Source organism: Bos grunniens, chromosome 16 (assembly GCF_055505025.1).
Source record: "Bos grunniens cultivar Pamir isolate PY7600 chromosome 16, Bosgru_T2T1.0, whole genome shotgun sequence".
Taxonomy (NCBI): Eukaryota; Metazoa; Chordata; class Mammalia; order Artiodactyla; family Bovidae; genus Bos; species Bos grunniens.
Window position 1 is genome coordinate 74556616 of NC_141180.1, and position 20269 is coordinate 74576884.

The window sequence follows — 20269 nt, forward strand, 5'->3', positions numbered from 1 at the left end:
CTTTACTAGTGTGTGAGATGAGTGCAATTTTGTGGTAGTCTGAGCATTCTTTGGCATTGCCTTTCTTTGAGATTGGAATTAAAATTGACCTTTTCCAGTTCTGTGTCCACAGCTGAATTTTCCAAATTTGTTTGACATATTGAGTATAGCAGTTTAACCTTGAAGTGAAAGCTGCTCAATTGTATCCAACTCTTTGCATCCCCATGGACTATGCACTCCATGGAATTCTTCAGGCCAGAATACTGGAGGAAGTAACCTTTCCCTTCTCCAAGAGATCGTCCCAACCCAGGAATGGAACCCAGGTCTCCCGCCTTACAGGCAGATTCTTTACCAGCTGAGCCACAACGGAAGCCCTTTTCTATGTTAACACTATTGAAAATCTTGCTTTTATGTATATTCCTCACCAATCGATATTGTGTAAGATGATACATGGTAGACTGTGGAAGAATTCTTATCCCCTCTCTAACGCATGATGCTAATTTCAAGTATTCATTTAAGCTTTCCTTGACTACTTATTATAACATGCTCTATCATAGTAAAGAAAAATTAGCTAATGTTATCTTGGATGTAGCTTGGGTAATAGAAAGGGCAAAGGTTGAAATTTTCTGATTAATATTCAAAGAATAAGGAAACCTATCTAGCAGCTTAAATAGGCAATTTACTGCAATTTTGCAGTAAATCCATGATTATTAAATGACACAGATGACAGATTTTGTTTTACAACTTGAGCTCTGTGCAACTCTTCTCAAAATTTGCTGTGAGACATATTGGAATGTCCTCTACTTGTGCAGCAGAAAATTGGCACAATCCTGTCTTTCCCTTGGTGTTGATAAGCCTTAAAAAAGTGGTGGTTTAAAGACTTGGACTCCTTCCAAGTTGGTCTTAATTTTAGTTTACTACCCAGCATAGAAATGGCAACCCACTTTCCAGGCCCATTCTGGCCTGGAAAATCCCATGGACTGAGGAGCCTGGTAGGCTACAGTCCATGGGGTCACAAAGAGTGGAACACAACTGAGCGACTTCACTTTCACTTTCACTTTCGCCCAGCATAGAGCATTCCTAGGACTTCTTCGACCCTTATCATTTTTTAACATGAAAATACATAACTGTGATATGGTAATAAATATCTCAAATAACATGAAAATATGTAACTTTGGCACAGTAGTAAATATCTTAAATGGTACTGAGTTACTATATAGTCTCTCCTTTTGTCACTGGCATGCAAAACTGAGCTTGCAAGTCTGGACTCTTCTGATTTGACAAGATGACTCATTTTGCATAGTTCAGATTGATCAACTAATATCAGACTCAACTCGATGGGAAAGTTGTTCAGTTGTGTCTGACTCTTAGCAGCCCCGTGGACTGTAGTCTGCCAGGCTCCTCTGTCCATAGAATTCTCCAGGCCAGAATACTTGAGTGTGTAGCTGTTCCAGGGAATCTTCCCAACCCAGGGTTCAAACCCAAGTCTCCTGCACTGCAGGTGGAATCTTTACCATCTGAGCCACAAGGGAAACTACCCATTCCAGTATTCTTGATCTTTCCTGGCGACTCAGCTGCTAAAGACTAAGTTCTTGCAACTTGTCATATGTGATTATGAGCTGATTTGGGGGTGAGTTGACTATTAAGGTAGAAATACCTGTTTGTGTACTAGGCTGTGTCTAAAGGCACATTTAAAACATTTTGTTATATTTAATTGATATTTCTTGTATTCTAGAAGTTTTTTGAAAATGTAAATGTACTTAAAGAAATCCAGGATGTAGAAAATACAGGCATTCTATCTAACTTTTTTTTGCCTATAGTGGGTGCCAAGAGACATAGCAATAATGTAGAAAAAGAGTCTTTCCTTTAACTCACATTAACTTCATGAAATAATGCCTACAAGCTGAGAGTTCTAGCTACCAGATACCCTAACCACCCTAAGACTGCTTCAGCCTCTGTTACTGTGATGTCTTGAAACATGGTCTCCAGAAAAGAAATGGATCCCTGGCAACTGTTTGCAATATTTAGCTACCAAAATAGCAAATAATATTAGAGACAACATATGTGTGGGTGTTGTCAGTATCTATGAATATGTTTGTATAATTTTATATTTTAGGTTAGTGAAAAAACTTGAATGCTCCTATAAAATACATGGACTTCCCTGGTGGCTCAGAGGGTAAAGTGTCTGCCTGCAGTGCGGGAGATCCAGGTTTGATCCCTGGGTTGGGAAGATCCCCTGGAAAAGCAAATGGCAACCCACTCCAGTATTCTTGCCTGGAGAATCCCATGGACGGAGGAACCTGGTAGGGTATAGGCCATGGGGTTGCAAAGAGTCAGACATGACTGAGCGAGTAGATAGATAGATAAAATACATTGTTCAATTAATATTATTTTTCATTTACATTAATACATATCAAATATACAAACATGTGCACATAACTAAAAATCTAACAATTTAATAATAAAAGTATAAAAATAAGCCACAATAATGAGGTAATAAAAAAACCTAGATAATACTATATAGAATGAATAATAAATCAAAATTGAAACCTAAAACTATGCTCAGAGATGAAGAGACCAAGTTTGTTAAACATTAAACAGAATAATTTTTTAAATTTAACTAATGATTTACTTCAAATGATTAAAAGAAATGTAGTTGATTTATAGATGGAAATTAATACACCAAAAACAAAGCAAATTCAATCCATAAAATGTATTAAACAGTTCAGGAACTGATGGCTTTAAAAAAAGATGAAATGGTTTCTGATAAATCTAAATAAAGATGAAAAGAGAAAAAAAAATAGTAACTAAAATGGAATAGCTAAAATGTATGTGTGCATGTGTGTGTGCATGCGTTTGTGTATATATGACTAGATTGTGGTGGCAATTCAATGAATTTGAAAATCCTGAAACAAATTATACTCAAGCAGAGCCAGAATTTCATAAAATTAATCCAATGAAGCACAAATAACTTAATGAATCAATATTCAGAGTAAATAATCATCAAATCAAAATTAAAAAAAAAAACAAATAATGGCGTCTAAAAGTTAGTCAAGTTCAAATTAATTTTATGGGGCATATCCTATTTCTATGACAAATAACAATTCTCATTTTATAAAACAGCTACTGAGCATGGAAAAATACAGTCTTCACTAAGTTTAAGCAATCTTGATTCTAAGCTGGATCACTCCAAAGTAATTGCTGGAGACACAGGTTTGATCCCTCGGTCCAGAAGAGCTGCTGGAAGTCGGCACGGCAATTCGCTCCAGTATTCTTCCTGGAGAATCCCATGGACAGAGGAGCCTGGCAGGCTACAGCCTATAGGGTCGCAAAGAGTCAGACATGACTGAAACAACTGAGCACTAAAGTGATATTTATGAATGAATATATATATATTGTCTTACAAAATATTAGTAAACGTGTTTCAGATGGCCATAAGAGAATTATGATCTACATTGATGGTTTCTTTAGAAAGGAATACATTTTATGTTAATACTGTACGTGATTCCAGTAAGTTAAAGCTATATAATCCGATTGCAAATTTCATGAAAAAGATTTTACACAAAATTTCATTTAATTAAATAAGGCAATCAACCTCTTAATAATTCATAATTATATTAATAAAGAAGTTATGTATGAGATATATATTAACCTTGAAAAGAACATATTGTACCATTTCACACCAGTCAGAATGGCTGCGATCCAAAAGTCTACAAATAATAAATGCTGGAGAGGGTGTGGAGAAAAGGGAACCCTCCTACACTGTTGGTGGGAATGCAAACTAGTACAGCCACTATGGAGAACAGTGTGGAGATTCCTTAAAAAACTGGAAATAGAACTGCCTTATGATCCAGCAACCCCACTGCTAGGCATACACACTGAGGAAACCAGAAGGGAAAGAGACACGTGTACCCCAATGTTCATCGCAGCACTGTTTATAATAGCCAAGACATGGAAGCAACCTAGATGTCCATCAGCAGATGAATGGATAAGAAAGCTGTGGTACATATACACAATGGAGTATTACTCAGCCATTAAAAAGAATACATTTGAATCAGTTCTAATGAGGTGGATGAAACTGGAGCCTATTATACAGAGTGAAGTAAGCCAGAAGGAAAAACATAAATACAGTATACTAACGCATATATATGGAATTTAGAAAGATGGTAACAATAACCCGGTGTACGAGACAGCAAAAGAGACACTGATGTATAGAACAGTCTTATGGACTCTGTGGGAGAGGGAGAGGGTGGGAAGATTTGGGAGAATGGCAATGAAACATGTAAAATATCATGTAGGAAACGAGTTGCCAGTCCAGGTTCGATGCATGATGCTGGATGCTTGGGGCTGGTGCACTGGGACGGCCCAGAGGGATGGTATGGGGAGGGAGGAGGGAGGAGGGTTCGGGATGGGGAACACATGTATACCTGTGGCAGATTCATTTTGATATTTGGCAAAACTAATACAATTATGTAAAGTTTAAAAATAAAATAAAATTGGAAGAATAAAAAAAAAAAAAAAAAAGAACATATTACCCATACTAGGACTAAGGACAGAATGCATGTGCTTATCTGCTAAGGCTTGTATAACAAATTCCACAGACTGACTGACACAAGAGAATTGTGAAAAATGAAATTAAAAGTTGCTCAGTCTTGTCTGACTCTTTGTGACCCCATAGACATAAGTCCATGGAATTCTTTAGGCCAGAATACTGGAGTGGGTAGCCTTTCCCTTCTCCAGGGGATCTTCCCAACCCAGGGATCCGACCCAGGTCTCCCACACTGCAGGCAGATTCTTTACCAGCTGAGCCACAAGAGAGCTATATTTTTTCATAATTCTGGGGGCTGGAAATCCAAGATCAAGGTGCTGGCAAAGTTGATTTCTGGTATGACCTCTCTCCTTGGCTTGCAGACCCTTTTTACTGTATTGGCACATAGCCTTTGCTCTGTGTGTGCTCCTGGTGTCCATTCTGCTTCTTACAAGGACATCAATGTTATTAGATTAGGGCCCCGCTCTTTGACCTCATTTCACTTTTAATTACTTTCTTCAAAGCCCTTATATCCAAACATAATCATGATGGGAGACAGGGCTGGATGTTTTGTTGTCATCATAAATTACATATTATATATTACATCATAAATTACATATTACATATGCATTAACATAAATTTACATCTATGTTATGCCTTGGTCCTTTAAATCATATAGGGACAAGCAGAGAGATTTTAAACAAGAAATATTATAATAATTGAGTTTGCATTTAGTTATGTAGTTCTCTCCACCAGTCTTCTTTATTTTGATGTATGGCTTCAAGTTGCTGTCTAGTGTCCTTATGTTTACATCAGGAAGACTCCTTTCTGCATTCTTATAGGGCAGGTCTACAAACAACAAATTCCTTGAACTTTTGTTTACCTTGATTTTTTTTTAATTGAAGTCTAGTTGACTTACAGTTCTGTGTTAGAAACAGGTTTATAGCAAAGTGCTTCCGTTGTGTACTTACATATATGTGTCTATATATATGTATATTCTTTTTCAGATTATTTTTCATTGTGGGTTATTGGAAAATATTGAATATAGTTCCATATGCTATAAACTGCTTAAATTTCTTATTGAGTTTGAAATTTTGCTAATCAGATATGGAATTCAGTGGATTATTTTGTTGCTATTATCCAGCAGTTTAGGAATGCCACCCCACAACTTTCTGGCCTCCATCATTTTTGCTAAGAAATTGACACTTAATGTTGTCAACCACTTGTTTATGGTAAGTAGCCTCTCTCCTTTTGATTTCAGGGTGCTCTCTTTGTCTTTTGACAGTTTGATTATAATGTGTCTCAATGTGAATACTGTTGTATTCATTCTTCTTGGAGTTCATCGCTGCTGCTGCTAAGTCGCTTCAGTCGTGTCCAACTCTGTGCAACCCCATAGATGACAGCCCACCAGGCTCCCCCATCCCTGGGATTCTCCAGGCAAGAACACTGGAGTAGGTTGCCAATTCCTTCTCCAATGCATTAAAGTGAAAAGTGAAAGTGAAGTCACTCAGTGGTGTCTGAACCTCAGCGACCCCATGGACTGCAGCCTTCGAAGATTACATATCTTATTTGTGTAAAATCATATCTTCCATCAAATTTAGAAACTTTCAGCCATTGTATCATCATATACTGTGTCACTTTTTCCTCTCCCACTGGGACTCCTAGTCTGCATTATCAGTAAGTTTGATGATGTCTTACAAGCCTTTTATGCTTTTTTTTTTTTTTTTTGTCTCTATTAGTTTTTCTTTCTGCCCCTCAGACTGGATAACTGCAATTGATCTCTCTTATATATATACACTTTTGTCTTCCTTAAATCTCTTGTTGAAATTCTCGTGATTTTTTTTATTATTTTATAAAAAATAGTTTAAAGCTCTCCAACTATTTTTAAGTTGACTTCTTGATTTGATATTTATTGATTGCTATAAGCCTTTGACTTTTTTTAAGAGTTAAGCAAAATCAATTCTGATTTTTTTTGTTTACTTTTACTATGTTTGTAGAGAGACAAACTATACAATCATTTTGTACCTTTTATACTTTTCAACTCCAGAATTCTTGTTTGGTTCCTTTTTTATAGTTTCTCTCTTTATTGATATCTATCATTCTTGAGGCATTATTTACATAATGTCCTTTAGTTTTGTCCATAGTTCCTTTACCTCTTTGACTATAAGACAATAGAGTCTTTTTCTAGTAAGTCCAATGTCTATACTTCCACAGAGACAATTTTGGTTAATTTTCCTATGAGTGAAGCATACATTTTTTTTTTTTTTTACATGTTTCATTATTTTTTGTTGAAACCTGAACATTTTAAATTTTAGACTTGTTAATTCTGGAAATTAGATTCTTCTGCCACCTTGAAATTGTTTGTTGTTGCTTTCTCTGCTTTGTAATTGGATGTTTTTTTAATGAGTTTTGTAATCTATGTTTGTAAAGAATGTATTCATTGATATGTGTGGTCTGCAGTCTTTCTTCTTTTGGTTAGGTGATGTTGCGTGATGTCTTTGGATGCTTATAAATGGAAACAGAACCCAAAATTCTCTTAGTCTTTGCATACCGGCTCTTTGTTGCAACACTCCTTAATCCTTAGCTGGCCAGTTACTGACCTTGCTCAGTCTTTACTTCCTATTTGTGCAGAGCCTAAAGATCAGTCTGAAGTAACAGTTTAGAGTCATCTCAGGTTCTCTGTTTTTTTTTTTTTTTTTTAACACAACTCTTTCTCTGGGCATGGACATAAATTTCTATATTCCCTAATACTCATGTGAGATTTTCAATGCCATAATTCTTCAAAGACTCTTTCTTCACAAATTTTCCTCTCAACTTCTATCAGTTTGTTATTGTTCCTCAAGTTGTAATCATTTGCTGTATGCAGCAGTGGGTTCTTCATTTGCCTTCCACATTTTCTGAAAAATAGCCCTCTGTGTAGACACTTTTCTGCCCTGAGGAAGTTCTGGATCAGGTGACGCAGAGGCGAGTGCTTTCGTCAGTCCTATAGGTAGGCATTAGACTAAAACAGATACAAATTACTATTTGAGAATAAGTTCAACTTTGCTTCCTCCAGAGCCAGGGACCAGAATGACATATTGGAATACCGGTTGTCATTTCAAGACCATTTTGGAGCCAAGAGAGAGGTAGGACAAAGGCAAGTAAAAACACTTCAAAGCTCACCAACTATTTTTAAGTTGCCTTCTTGATTAGGCTTTTACTGGTTGCTGTAAGCCTTTGGTAGCTCAATGGTAATGAATTTGCCTACAATTACAGGAGAGGCAGGTTTGACCCCTGGGTTGGGAAGATCCCCCAGTGAAGGAAATGACAACGCACTTCAGTATTCTTGCCCAGGAAATCCCATGGACAGAGAAGCCTGGTGGGCTATGGTCCATGAGGCTGCAAAAGGGTCAGACACGACTTATTGACTAAACATCAAAACTAAGCATTTGATCTTTTTTTTTTTTAATTAAGAGTTAAAACACACACACACACACACACTAAATTTAACACTTTCATTCACTTTTACTGCATTTGTAGAGGGACAACCTCTTGGAACTACCACTACACCATATTCAATGACATCAAACACAAACCATTTGCATACGTTTGGCATTAAAAATATATCTAATACTATTAGAATGAAACTAATAACTTTTCTAATATTTATGAGATGTGTGTGTGTTTCTGTTTATGTGTGTTTTATTGTTTTTGTTCAGTCAGTCGTGTCCAACTCTGTGTAACCCCATGGACTGCAGACTGCAGCACGCCAGTCTTTCCTGTCCTTCACCATCTCCTGGAGCTTGCTCAGGCTCATGTCCATTGAGTTGGTGATTCCATCCAACCATCCTGTCCTTTGTTGTACTCTTCTCCTGCCTTCAATCTTTCCCATCATAAGGGTCTTTTCTAATGAGTCAGCTCTTTCCATCAGGTGGCCAAAGTATTGAGCTTCAGCTTCAGCATCAGTCCTTCTGTTGCAGGAAGGACTTTTGTTTCCAGGGCCCAAATGGGGCTCTTGGCTAACACTCAGATATGAATTGTCTGAGGAGACACATGTGTTGAGAAAGCAAGAGACTTTATTGGAAAGGGGTGCTCAGGTGGAGAGCAGTAGGGTAAAGGAACCCAGGAGAACTGCTCTGCCACATGGCTCCCAGTCTTGAGATTTACGGTGATGGGATTAATTTCCGGGTTATCACTAACCAATCATTCTTACTCAGAGTCCTTCCTTGTTGTGCATGCATTGCTCAGCCAAGAAGGCTGCCAGTGAGAATGATTCAGGGAGGTGGTCAGACATGTGGTGTCTCCTTTTGACCTTTCCCGAACTCTTCTAGTTGGTGGTGGTTTATTAGTTCCATGTTCCTTACCAGGACGTCCTGTCATAAAAATATTCATGCAAATGGTTACTATGGTATCTGGGAAGGGTAGGTCATTTCAGTCAGTGAGCTTCCCCAAACAACTGTCCCCTGAGAGACTTCTTGGGAACTGGGACAGAGGTATCTTTCTTCTGTAACTTCTTCCTGCTGTTCATGCATGTAGTTCTGCCTAGCAGAGTAAAAGTCTCTCTCTACCTGATCTAAGTTGAGGTATTCTGTATCTGAAACTGGCTTCCATCCTTGCGGTAACAGCAATTTAGTCTAAAACTCTCAGATCCTGTCAGAGATGAAACAGACAGAGGCCAAAAAGTATACCTTACAAGATGGTTATCACTGGTCCCCAGAAAAGGAAGGCAAAATTTGGGGTGAGGCAACAGGGTGGTGGTCCAGGAATCTTGTGCTCATTCTGAAGTTAACATCTTCCACCTGGGTGGGGATCCCAGTTCCATAGAAGAACTCAAAGATATTGTTATGGGTCTTCCTTGAGTAGGAACCAGATCTTGCCCTAAGGCTGTACCACCCTTTGATTGTTTCTCCTCTGTTTTTATATCCCCTCCCTTATCAGCAACTCTTTGGATCTGCCCTTTGAAACTGAAGGAAGGTTAGTTCTGTCAGTTCAGTCCCTCAGTCCTAACGACTCTTTGCGACCCCATGAATTGCAGTATGCCAGTCCTCCCTGTCCATCACCAACTACCGGAGATAACTCAAACTCATGCCCATCGAGAGGGATGATGCCATCTCATCCTCTGCGTCCTTTTCTCCTCCTTCCCCCAATCCCTCCCAGCATCAGAGTCTTTTCCAATGAGTCAACTCTTCCCATGAGGTGGCCAAAGTATTAGAGCTTCAGCTTCAGAATCAGTCCTTCCAAAGAACACGCAGGACTTATCTCCTTTGGAATGGACTGGTTGGCTCTCCTTGCAGTCCAAGGGATGCTCAAGAGTCTTCTCCAACACCACAGTTCAAAGGCATCAATTCTTCACTGCTCAGCTGTCTTTACAGTCCAACTCTCACATCCATACATGACCACTAGAAAAAACAGCCTTGACTAGACGGACATTAGTTGGCAAAGTAATGTTTCTGCTTTTGAATATGCTATTTAGGTTGGTCATAACTTTCCTTCCAAGGAGTAAGTTTCTTTTAATTTCACGGCTTCAATTACCATCTACAGTGATTTTGGAGCCCAAATAAAGTCTGACACTGTTTCCACTGTTTGCCCATCTATTTCCCATGAACTGATGGGACCAGATGCCATGATCTTAGTTTTCTCAATACGGAGCTTTAAGCCAACTTTTTCACTCTCCTCCTTCACTTTCATCAAGAGGCTTTTCAGTTCCTCTTCACTTTCTGCTATAAGGGTTGTGTCATCTGCATATCTGAGGTTATTGATATTTCTCCTGGCAATCTTGATTCCAGCTTGTGCTTCCTCCAGCCCAGCATTTCTCATGATGTACTCTGCATATAAGTTAAATAAGCAGAGTGACAACATACAGCGTTGACGTACTCCTTTTCCTATTTGGAAACAGTCTGTTGTTCCATGTCCAGTTCTAACTGTTGCTTCCTGACCTGCATATAGGTTTCTCAAGGGTCAGGTCAGGTGGTCTGGTATTCCCATCTCTTTCAGAATTTTCCACAGTTTCTTGTGATCCACACAGTCAAAGGCTTTGGCATAGTCAATAAAGCAGAAGTAGATGTTTTTTCTGGAACTCTCTTGCTTTTTCCATGATCCAGCGGATGTTGGCAATTTGATCTCTGATTCCTCTGCATTTTCTAAAACCAGCTTGAACATCTGGAAGTTCATGGTTCAGGTATTGCTAAAGCCTGCCTTGGAGAATTTTGAGCATTACTTTACTAGCCTGTGAGATGAGTGCAATTGTGCAGTAGTTTGAGCATTCTTTGGCATTGCCTTTCTTTGAGATTGGAATGAAAACTGTCCTTTTCCAGTCCTGTGGCCACTGCTGAGTTTTCCAAATTTGCTGGCATATTGAGTGCAGCACTTTCACAGCATCATCTTTCAGGATTTGAAATAGCTCAACTGGAATTCCATCATCTCCACTAGCCTTGTTCGTAGTGATGCTTCCTAAGGCCCACTTGACTTCACATTCCAGGATGTCTGACTCTAGGTGAGTGATCACACCATCGTGATTATCTTGGTCATGAGGACCTTTTTTGTACAGTTCTTCTGTGTATTCTTGCCACCTCTTCTTAATATCTTCTGCTTATGTTAGGTCCATATCATTTCTTTCCTTTATCGAGCCCATCTTTGCTAGAAATGTTCCCTTGGTATCTCTAATTTTCTTGAAGAGATCTCTAGTCTTTCCCATTCTGTTGGTTTCCTCTATTTCTTTGCATTGGTCACTGAAGAAGGCTTTCTTATCTCTCCTGGCTATTCTTTGGAACTCTGCATTCAGCTGCTTATATCTTTCCTTTTCTCCTTTGCTTTTCCCTTCTCTTCCTTTTACAGCTGTTTGTAAGGCCTCCCCAGACAGCCATTTGGCTTTTTTGCATTTCTTTTCCATGGGAATGGTCTTGATCCCTGTCTCCTGTACAGTGTCACGAACCTCCATCCATAGTTCATCAGGCAGTCTATCTATGAGATCTAGTCCCTTAAATCTATTTCTCACTTCCACTGTATAATCATAAGGGATTTGATTTGGGTCATACGTGAATGGTCTAGTAGTTTTCCCTACTTTCTTCCATTTAAGTCTGAATTTGCCAATAAGAAGTTCATGATCTGAGCCACAGTCAGCTCCGGGTCTTGTTTTTGCTGACTGTATAGAGCTTCTCCATCTTTGGCTGCAAACAATATAATCAGTCTGATTTCAGTGTTGACCATCTGGTGATGTCCATGTGTAGAGTCTTCTCTTGTGTTGTTGGAAGACAGTGTTTGCTATGACCGATGGGTTCTCCTGGCAAAACTCTATTAGTCTTTGCCCTGCTTCATTCCGTATTCCAAGGCCAAATTTGCCTGTTACCCCAGGTGTTTCTTGACTTCCTGCTTTTGCATTCTAGTCCCCTATAAGAAAAGGACATCTTTTTTGGGTGTTAGTTCTAAAAGGTCTTGGACGTCTTCATAGAACCGTTCAACTTCAGCTTCTTCAGCATTACTGGTTTGGGCATAGACTTGGATTACTGTGATATTGAATGGTTTGCCTTGGAAACAAACAGAGATCATTCTGTCGTTTTTGAGATTACATCCAAGTACTGCATTTCAGACTCTTTTGTTGACCATGATGGCTACTCCATTTCTTCTAAGGGATTCCTTCCCACAGTAGTGGATATAAAGGTCATCTGAGTTAAATTCACCCATTCCAGTCCATTTTAGTTCACTGATTCCTAGAATGTCGACGTTCAGTCTTGCCATCTCCTGTTTGACCACTTCCAATTTGCCTTGGTTCATGGACCTAACAGTCCAGGCTCCTATGCAATGTTGCTCTTTACAGCATCGGACCTTGCTTCTATCACCAATCACATCCACAACTAGGTATTGTTTTTCTTTGGCTCCATTCCTTCATTCTTTCTGGAGTTATTTCTCCACTGATCTCCAGTAGCATATTAGGAGTCTGAATAAAGTCTGTATCCTACAAACAAGAAATGGGCAGTCCATGAATGGAGGATGATGGTAGGGCTCCACAGACCCAACAGTTTGATCGATTTTGGAATATTGCATAAGAATGTGCCCATTAAATGAAAACATTATCATGTGTCCAATCTAAAGGGACTTGAGACGTCATTATTACATTAAGAAGAACAAAATAGAGTAATGTGTGTCTGAGCATGTTATGTTAGAAGAGTTACTCTTCTGGGCCCTTCATGAACAGTCCTTTCAATCCTTATAAGGGGGTGTATTAATATTCTAAACACTAAGAGTTTTCCTGTGAATTTTCCTTTGGGGGTGTTGGATGGTCCTCATGATTTTCTCCAGGAGAATTCCAAGGCTTTCTCTGTGTGTGATGACTCTAGGCATCAATACCTGTAACTTTAACTGTGATGAGTGAGAGAATAATAAAATACGGTCCCTCCCATTTGGGAGTTAAGATGGACTATTATCAGAAATAGCCTTTACTAATACCAGGCTCCCAGGATTATATAAGGACTTTTTATTTGCTTTTGGTTGTGAAATCCCATTTTCTAGGGATTGTAACAGCTTTTGAAAAGAAGCTCAGTTAGTGACACGTTTTGTTAGTTCGGCTGTTTCTTGGTCTAGAAGTAAATCATTTTTGAGAAATGGCCTCCCATATATCATTTCAAAAGAGCTAAGTCCCAGTGACTGTGGAGTATTTCTTATTCTCACTAGAGCTAACGGAAGTAATCAAGTCCAGGAAAGGTGAGTCTCTTGGGAGAGTTTTCATAAATGCTTCTTAATCATATCATTAGCTTTTTCTACCTTCCCAGAGGACTGAGGTCACCAGGCGCAATGTAAATGAGGTCACCAGGCACAATTCCTAGGGCCTGGGAGATGCCCTGTGTTACTGGGCCGTAATGGCAGGGCCTTTGAATTCTGAGTGGCAGGCCAAAGCAAGGAATGATTTCATGTATTAAAGTTTTAACAACTTTTTTCCTTGTTCTGTTCTACAAGGGAAAGCGTCTATCCACCTAGTAAAGGTATCAACACAAACCAGTAGGTATTGATGTCCCTTGGCTTTTGGCATATGAGTAAAGTCTATCTGCAGTCCTCTCCAGAATATCTTCTTGTAAGCTGTAAGCCTGGGAGAATTGACTGGTTGTTATGGGGATTATTCTTTTGACAGACCTCACATCATTTAACAATCTGGCTTATAGTTTTTATTCATCCTTTTCCCCTGAAAAGACTTTTATTGGTAAGTATTTTCAATTCCCAAATGGAAAGCTTGATGTAGAGTTTTAAGAATTTTCCATTCAGTGCTAGAGGGCAATACAAGTATTTCATCTTCTGTTTGAACACATTCAGAGGGGAGTAGAGTTGAAGTTTCTCTGGAGAATACTGGGGTTTTATGTCAGTGGGGATCTTATCCCAGAGGAGGGGAGCCTGAGTGTTAGAAGACTGGATGGCTGCCTTTTTTGCTTATCGGTAGGCACTCCTATTTCCCTCTGTGATGTCAGAATCAGCCCTTTGAGGGCCCCAGCAGTGTGTGACTGCTACTTTGGGTAATTTAATTGAGTCTAAGAGGGGCATACTTTCTTGGCAGTATTTAATGGGACTGTTATCTGAGGTTTTAAAGTTTCTTTCCTGCCAGATAGCAGCGTCAGCATAAAGGACTAAGTAAACATATTTAGAGTCAGTATAGATGTTCACTCTCTTGTCAGTCCCCAGCTCTAAGACTCTGGCTAAAGCAATCAATTTGAGCTAATTAAGTACTAGTTCCAGGACATAGGGGATTACTTTCTATTATTTAAATAATGTGAAGACTGCCTATCCTGCCTTGCCTTCTCCTTTATCCATGAAGGAGCTGCCATCTGTAAATATAGTTTCATCGGGATTTTCTAAAAGCTTATCTTTTAAATCCTCCCTGGCTGAGTAATTTAAAGCTATGACTTGATGGCAATCATGTTCTGGCTTCTTATCTAATGACTCAGGAAGGAATGTTGCTGGGTTGAAAGCTGAGAAAGTTTTCAGGTGAATCATGGGTCCTTCTAAGAGCAGGGATTGGTATATGAGAAACCAATTGTCAGATAGCCATAACCCTCCCTTAGAGTTTAAAATTCCAGAGATATATCTTTATCAAGTATATTTAGGATATGTAATAATAGTTTACCGATTATTTTACACATTAATTATTAAATTATTAATTAACTGCAGATTGTGTATTTATGCCCAAAGGATGAAATGCTTGAAATGACTTTTTAAATAAATATGATTTAGAGTTTAGTATTAACTGTTAAATGTTTTGATTTTATAAAAAGGCATTGATTTAGCCTATTGCTGTGTCATGGGTGGCAACAGAAGACCCAAAACTCATGGGCAAGAGTCAGATGACTTTGTTACTAACAGAAAGTAAGCACTGTGACTGTCGCACCTGCCTTGGTACTGTTTGTGCCCTGTGCGGACACGATGGATGTCTGCACATCCAGTGGGCTGCATCACAGGAGAAGAATGCTGAGCTTGGAATACTGTCTGTCATTACTAAGCAGTATGTGGACTGCTCTTTGCTCTAGAAAGAGACATTCCTTCCTTGGTCAAGCTTCTTTGCAAACTCCAAGAAATGGCTTGGGTAGAAAGCAATCAAGGCCTTGTATTCTATATGTGAGAGACCAGTAGAGGACACTCTCCCTATGATAAAATACAGAGAATAAACAGGTATTTAAAAGTCACTGTGATAAATTCTGTGAATGGGGCAGCTTAGTGTGTCATAGGTGTACACAGGTGTATACAACCAAGAGCTGGGTATGGCAGGTTTGAGAAGGATATGATTTCTAAGTGGGGATCATAATTGTGAATAGAAGTTAGATTAATTAAGTATGAAAAGTTAAATTAATTTGCATACAGGACATTACAGAGAGAAGTACCAGAGAGAACCATTTAACATAGTGAAGAAAAATGAAATGCTATTTCTTCTGGGAATAGGAGTACCAGAGTAGGGACATGGGGAAGAAAAGATGAAAATGAGTTAAGTGCAGTATCATGTAAGAATCAATAAGCTATATTCAGAAGTTTAGACATGATCTTAAAAACCCTAGAAAACCACTGAATGCTTATACCTATTCATCCATCCATCCATCTGACCATTCATCCATCAACATATTCAATACATTCACCTTAGAATTTTCCATATTTAGAAAGTGTGGTTTTGGCGGACAGACAGACACAAAACCCATGGAACAGATTAGAGAACCCAGAAAGAGAACCACACAAAAAACCCACCCGATTTTCAACAAAGATGTAAAAGCAATTCAGTGGATGAAGTGGAGACTTCGGCAAATAGAGCTGGAGCAAGTGGACATACATGGTCAAACAACAAACTTCACCACCAACCTCGCGTTTTGCACAAGTATCTCAAAATGGATTGTGGGCTTAAAAGTAAAATGTAAACATCTAAAATATTCAATGTGTACCCCAATGTTCATTGCAGCAGTGTTTATAATAGCCAGGACATGGAAGCAACCTAGATGTCCATTCAGCAGATGAATGGATAAGAAAGCAGTGGTACATATACACAATGGAGTATTACTCAGTCATTAAAAAGAATACATTTGAATCAGTTCTAATGAGGTGGATGAAACTGGAGCCTATTATACAGAGTGAAGTAAGCCAGAAAGAAAAACACCAATACAGTATACTAATGCATATATATGGAATTTAGAAAGATGGTAATGATAACCCTGTATGCGAGACAGCAAAAGAGACACAGATGTATAGAACAGTCTTTTGGACTCTGTGGGAGAGGGCGAGGGTGGGATGATTTTGGAGGATGGCATTGAAACATGTATAATATCATATAAGAAATGAATTGCCAGTCCAGGTTCGATGCAGGATGCAGGATGCCTGGGGCTGATGCACTGGGATGACCCAGAGGGATGGTACAGGGAGGGAGGTGGGAGGGGGGTTCAGGATGGGGAACACGTGTATACCTGTGGCAGATTCATGTTGATGTATGACAAAACCAATACAATATTGTAAAGTAATTAGCCCCCAAGTAAAATAAATAAATTTAAATTTAAAAAAAAGAAAAAAGGAAAGAAAATATGGTCTACAACCTTGGGGGTTTATGATTAGAAAAAGAGTTCTTAGATTTGATACCAAAAATATAACTCATAAAAGGAAAATTTGATATATTGAACTTCATCAAAATGAAAAACTTGTCCTTCATGAAAGACTCTTTTAAGAATTAAGGAAAACAAGCTCCAGAGTGGGTAAAAATGTTTACAAGCCCTTCTCCAACAAGGGGCAAGTGTTTTACCATAGAAAAACTTTCTAAATTTTCACTGTCTCTATCTACTCATTAAAAGTTCAGCTATCATATTTATTTACTTTTATTTCTGCTTTAAACTCTTAGTCTGCAGGGCTAGTTCACCTTTTTTCCACATCCCCAACTAATTAATATGAAATCAGTTTATTTTAAAAAATGCCTTTATGTGTGTGTTCCTATATTCTTGCTATGGCTTTAGGGACAATTTGGAGAAATAAGGCAATGAATATCTGGTCCTACGATTATTTCATCACAATTCTAAAATACTGACAAGGCTTTTGAATTGCAGTGCAGTCAAGTGTGAATAAAACAATACAGCTAATTATTTATTGCAGGCAGTAAAAAAAAAAAAAAAAAAGCTAAGTATGGAAATCCATGATACATTGGCAAATAATCTATAGGCTGAGGCTCTTTGAAGCAAAAGTTATCAATAGGCTAATAATAAATGTAGATGATGACAATTGAAAACTCATGAGACAATTCAGTATTATTGTCAGAAGCTATCAAATGTAGGGCATGGAAAATGGATTGATGGTACATTCTTTGTGTTTTGCATATGCTTTCACTCATATTTATGTAAGGGTTAGAAAAGAGGCTCTTGCATACATTATTTTGCTGTTTTCTTTGACTTGAAAGTTTAACATGGACCCAAGAAGACCCTGACCTCGTGTACAGGGCAATGCATATGTTACAGGATAATATTTGCTTTAATGTTGTTGAATCTATTTTAATTCCCCCGAACACAGAGGAAGATGGATACTGAGTGACAGGAGACCACGAGAGTATCATTTTTTAGCACTACTTCAACAAAGAATTCTGGCCATGTTGAAGCCAGGAAGTGTGATAATACTTTGAAAAAAAGGGAAGTGAAGTCACTCAGTCGTATCCAATTCTTTGCGACCCCATGGACTATAACTTGCCAGGCTCCTGTGTCCATGGGATTTTCCAGGCAAGAATACTGGAGTGGGTTGTCATTTCCTTCTTTAGGGGATCTTTCTGACCTAGGGATCAAACCCTGATCTCCCACACTGCAGGCAGACTCTTTACTGTCTGAGCCACCAGGGAAGCCCCAATGATGATTCTTTAATAATGATTATTTTTAATGCAAGAACAGGAATGTTCATAATTTTGGGAAAATCCACAGGATAAATAGATTTACTTTTATGAGCTTTAAAAGAGAGAAAAAAAAATGTTGCTTCAAAATAATGATGGAATATACTGCATTCTTCTATACCAGAAAAAATTCTGTGTTTCTTAGAGTCCAGTGATAGCCAATGCTGGGTATTTTGGTTCTAACTGCAGAAAACCAATCCCTGAAAAGAACTGAGATCTGCCTGAGAGCTGAAAATGTCCATATACCATCCTCAGAAGTGCCCGTTCACTTTTATTCTTGCAATAAATTGTAGAAATTTAATGGGCATAATTACAGCACTACCTGGTGTATAGAAGTGGGATTTAACCTAAGATGAGAAATACAGAATGTTAGGAATGAGGGCTATCATTGATAGGGTCACAAACCATCAGACATGACTGAAGTGACTTAATATGCACACAGTAATGAAGAGACAGAGGATATATAAAGAAGGAATTCAGAGCTCAAATCTAGAACAGGAACACAAATACAATTAGACCTGTCATATACCAGTGTCAAACTGTATATTTCTCTTCTAGTTTTGAGCTCTGGATTCCTTCTTTGTATATCCTCTGTCTCTTCATTCCTAACATTCTGTATTTCTCATCTTCGGTCAAACACCACTTCTATCTGTCAAATAGTTTCTTGTGTAATTTTGGACTCCTCTTTGTAATCAACACCATTCCAACATCATCAACACTATCTGTAAGCATTGCCTAACTGTCTTCTTACCTTAACTAGATCCTAGCCAGTTCTGGGAGAGAAAATCTCCCTTAAGACTCTTTCAAGTAAATCTTCTCTCATATTTAACTTACTTCAGTTTTGGAAGCCACACTCCCTGACTTCTCATTCTGCAGTTCTGACTAAAATCTACTATCCCACTACCAGCTTGGAAAAGTGCCCAGGAAGTCATGGCAGACTCCATATGACTAGTGTCTTGATCTAGACAGCACAATATAGGCTCTACATAAATACCTACTGAATGGCATGCAGCTACAGAACTCTCTAAAAACTTCTCATATTTGTCTCCAACTTCTAACATAGGTCCCAGATCTACCTTTTTTTAAATCATCTTCATGAGTTGAAACCTTATCAAAACCATACACAAAAAGACAATCCACAGAATGTGTGAAAATATTTGTAAATGAAGTGACTGACAAGAGATTAATCTTCAAAATATACAGAGGTCATGCAATTCTATATTAAAAAAACAAACAACCCAATCAAAAATGGGCAGAAGATCTAAATAGACACTTCTCCAAAGAAGCCATACAGATGCTAAAAGGCACATGAGAAGATGTTCAACATCACTAATTATCAGAGCAATGCAAATCAAAGATATCAACTACAATGAGATATCTTACCTCCAGTCAAATGGCCATCAAAAAGTCTATAAACAGTAAATGCCGGAGAGGATGTGGAGAAAAGGGACCCATCTTACACTGTTAGTGGGAATGTAAATTGATATAACAATTCTGGAAAACAATATGAGATTCCTCACAAAAGTAAAAACAGAACTCATATTAACCAGTAGTCCCATTCCTAGGCATATATCTGGAGAAAATTACCATTGGAAAAGATTCATGCACCCCAGTATTTATTACAGCACTGTTTACAGTAGTTAAGACATGGAAGCAACCTAAGTGCCTATTGATCGAGGAATGGATAAAGAAGATGTGTTGTGGATATACAATGGAATATTATTCAGCCATAGAAAAGAATGCAATAATGCCATTTGCAGTAACATGAATAGACCTAGAGATTATCATACTAAGTGAAGTAAGACAGAGAAATACAGATATTATATGATATTGCTCATGTGTGGGATCTAATTTACAAAAGGATACAAATGAACTTATTTACAAAATAGAAACACACTTATAGATGTTGAAAACAAACTTATGGTTTTCAAAGGGGAAATGTGTGCACGGGAAGGGACAAATCAGGAGGTCATTATTAACACACTATTATATATGTTACATAATCAACAAGGGTCTACTGTATAACACAAGGAACTCTACTCACTATTCTATAACAACCTATATTGGAAAAGAATCTTAAAAAAGATGAATATATGCATAATGGAATCATTTTGATGGACACATGAAACTAACACAACATTATAAATCAACTAGACTCCAATAAAATTTTTAAAAGTCCTCCATTATTTAAATTATAGCAAAGAATTCAATTGGTTTTTCCTTCCTTTCTTTGGCAACAATCTAGAGATTCACCAGATAGAAACATGTCAGTCAGAATAATCAAACTCTAGAGAAGCTTAATGCCCTATCAAGGAAGGTCAGTTATGCTAGTGTGAAAACCAACTTTAGGATGCCTAAGAAATTTTTAACCCCTAGACTCTGAACTCTTCAGACTTGAAAAGGTGGCCCATCT

The 20269-nt window shown here is 38.2% G+C and overlaps 1 long non-coding RNA gene across 2 annotated transcripts in view; it reads right to left on the reverse strand.

Moving 5' to 3' along the window:
• Positions 1-2355: 2355 nt before the first annotated feature.
• The window catches only part of LOC147357019 (uncharacterized), a 36097-nt gene continuing 18183 nt past the window's right edge, over positions 2356-20269 (reverse strand). For both annotated transcript variants that reach the window (XR_015143724.1, XR_015143723.1), the window contains one exon: positions 2356-3297. This is a non-coding gene — a long non-coding RNA (uncharacterized LOC147357019). The remainder of the gene's footprint in view (positions 3298-20269) is intronic.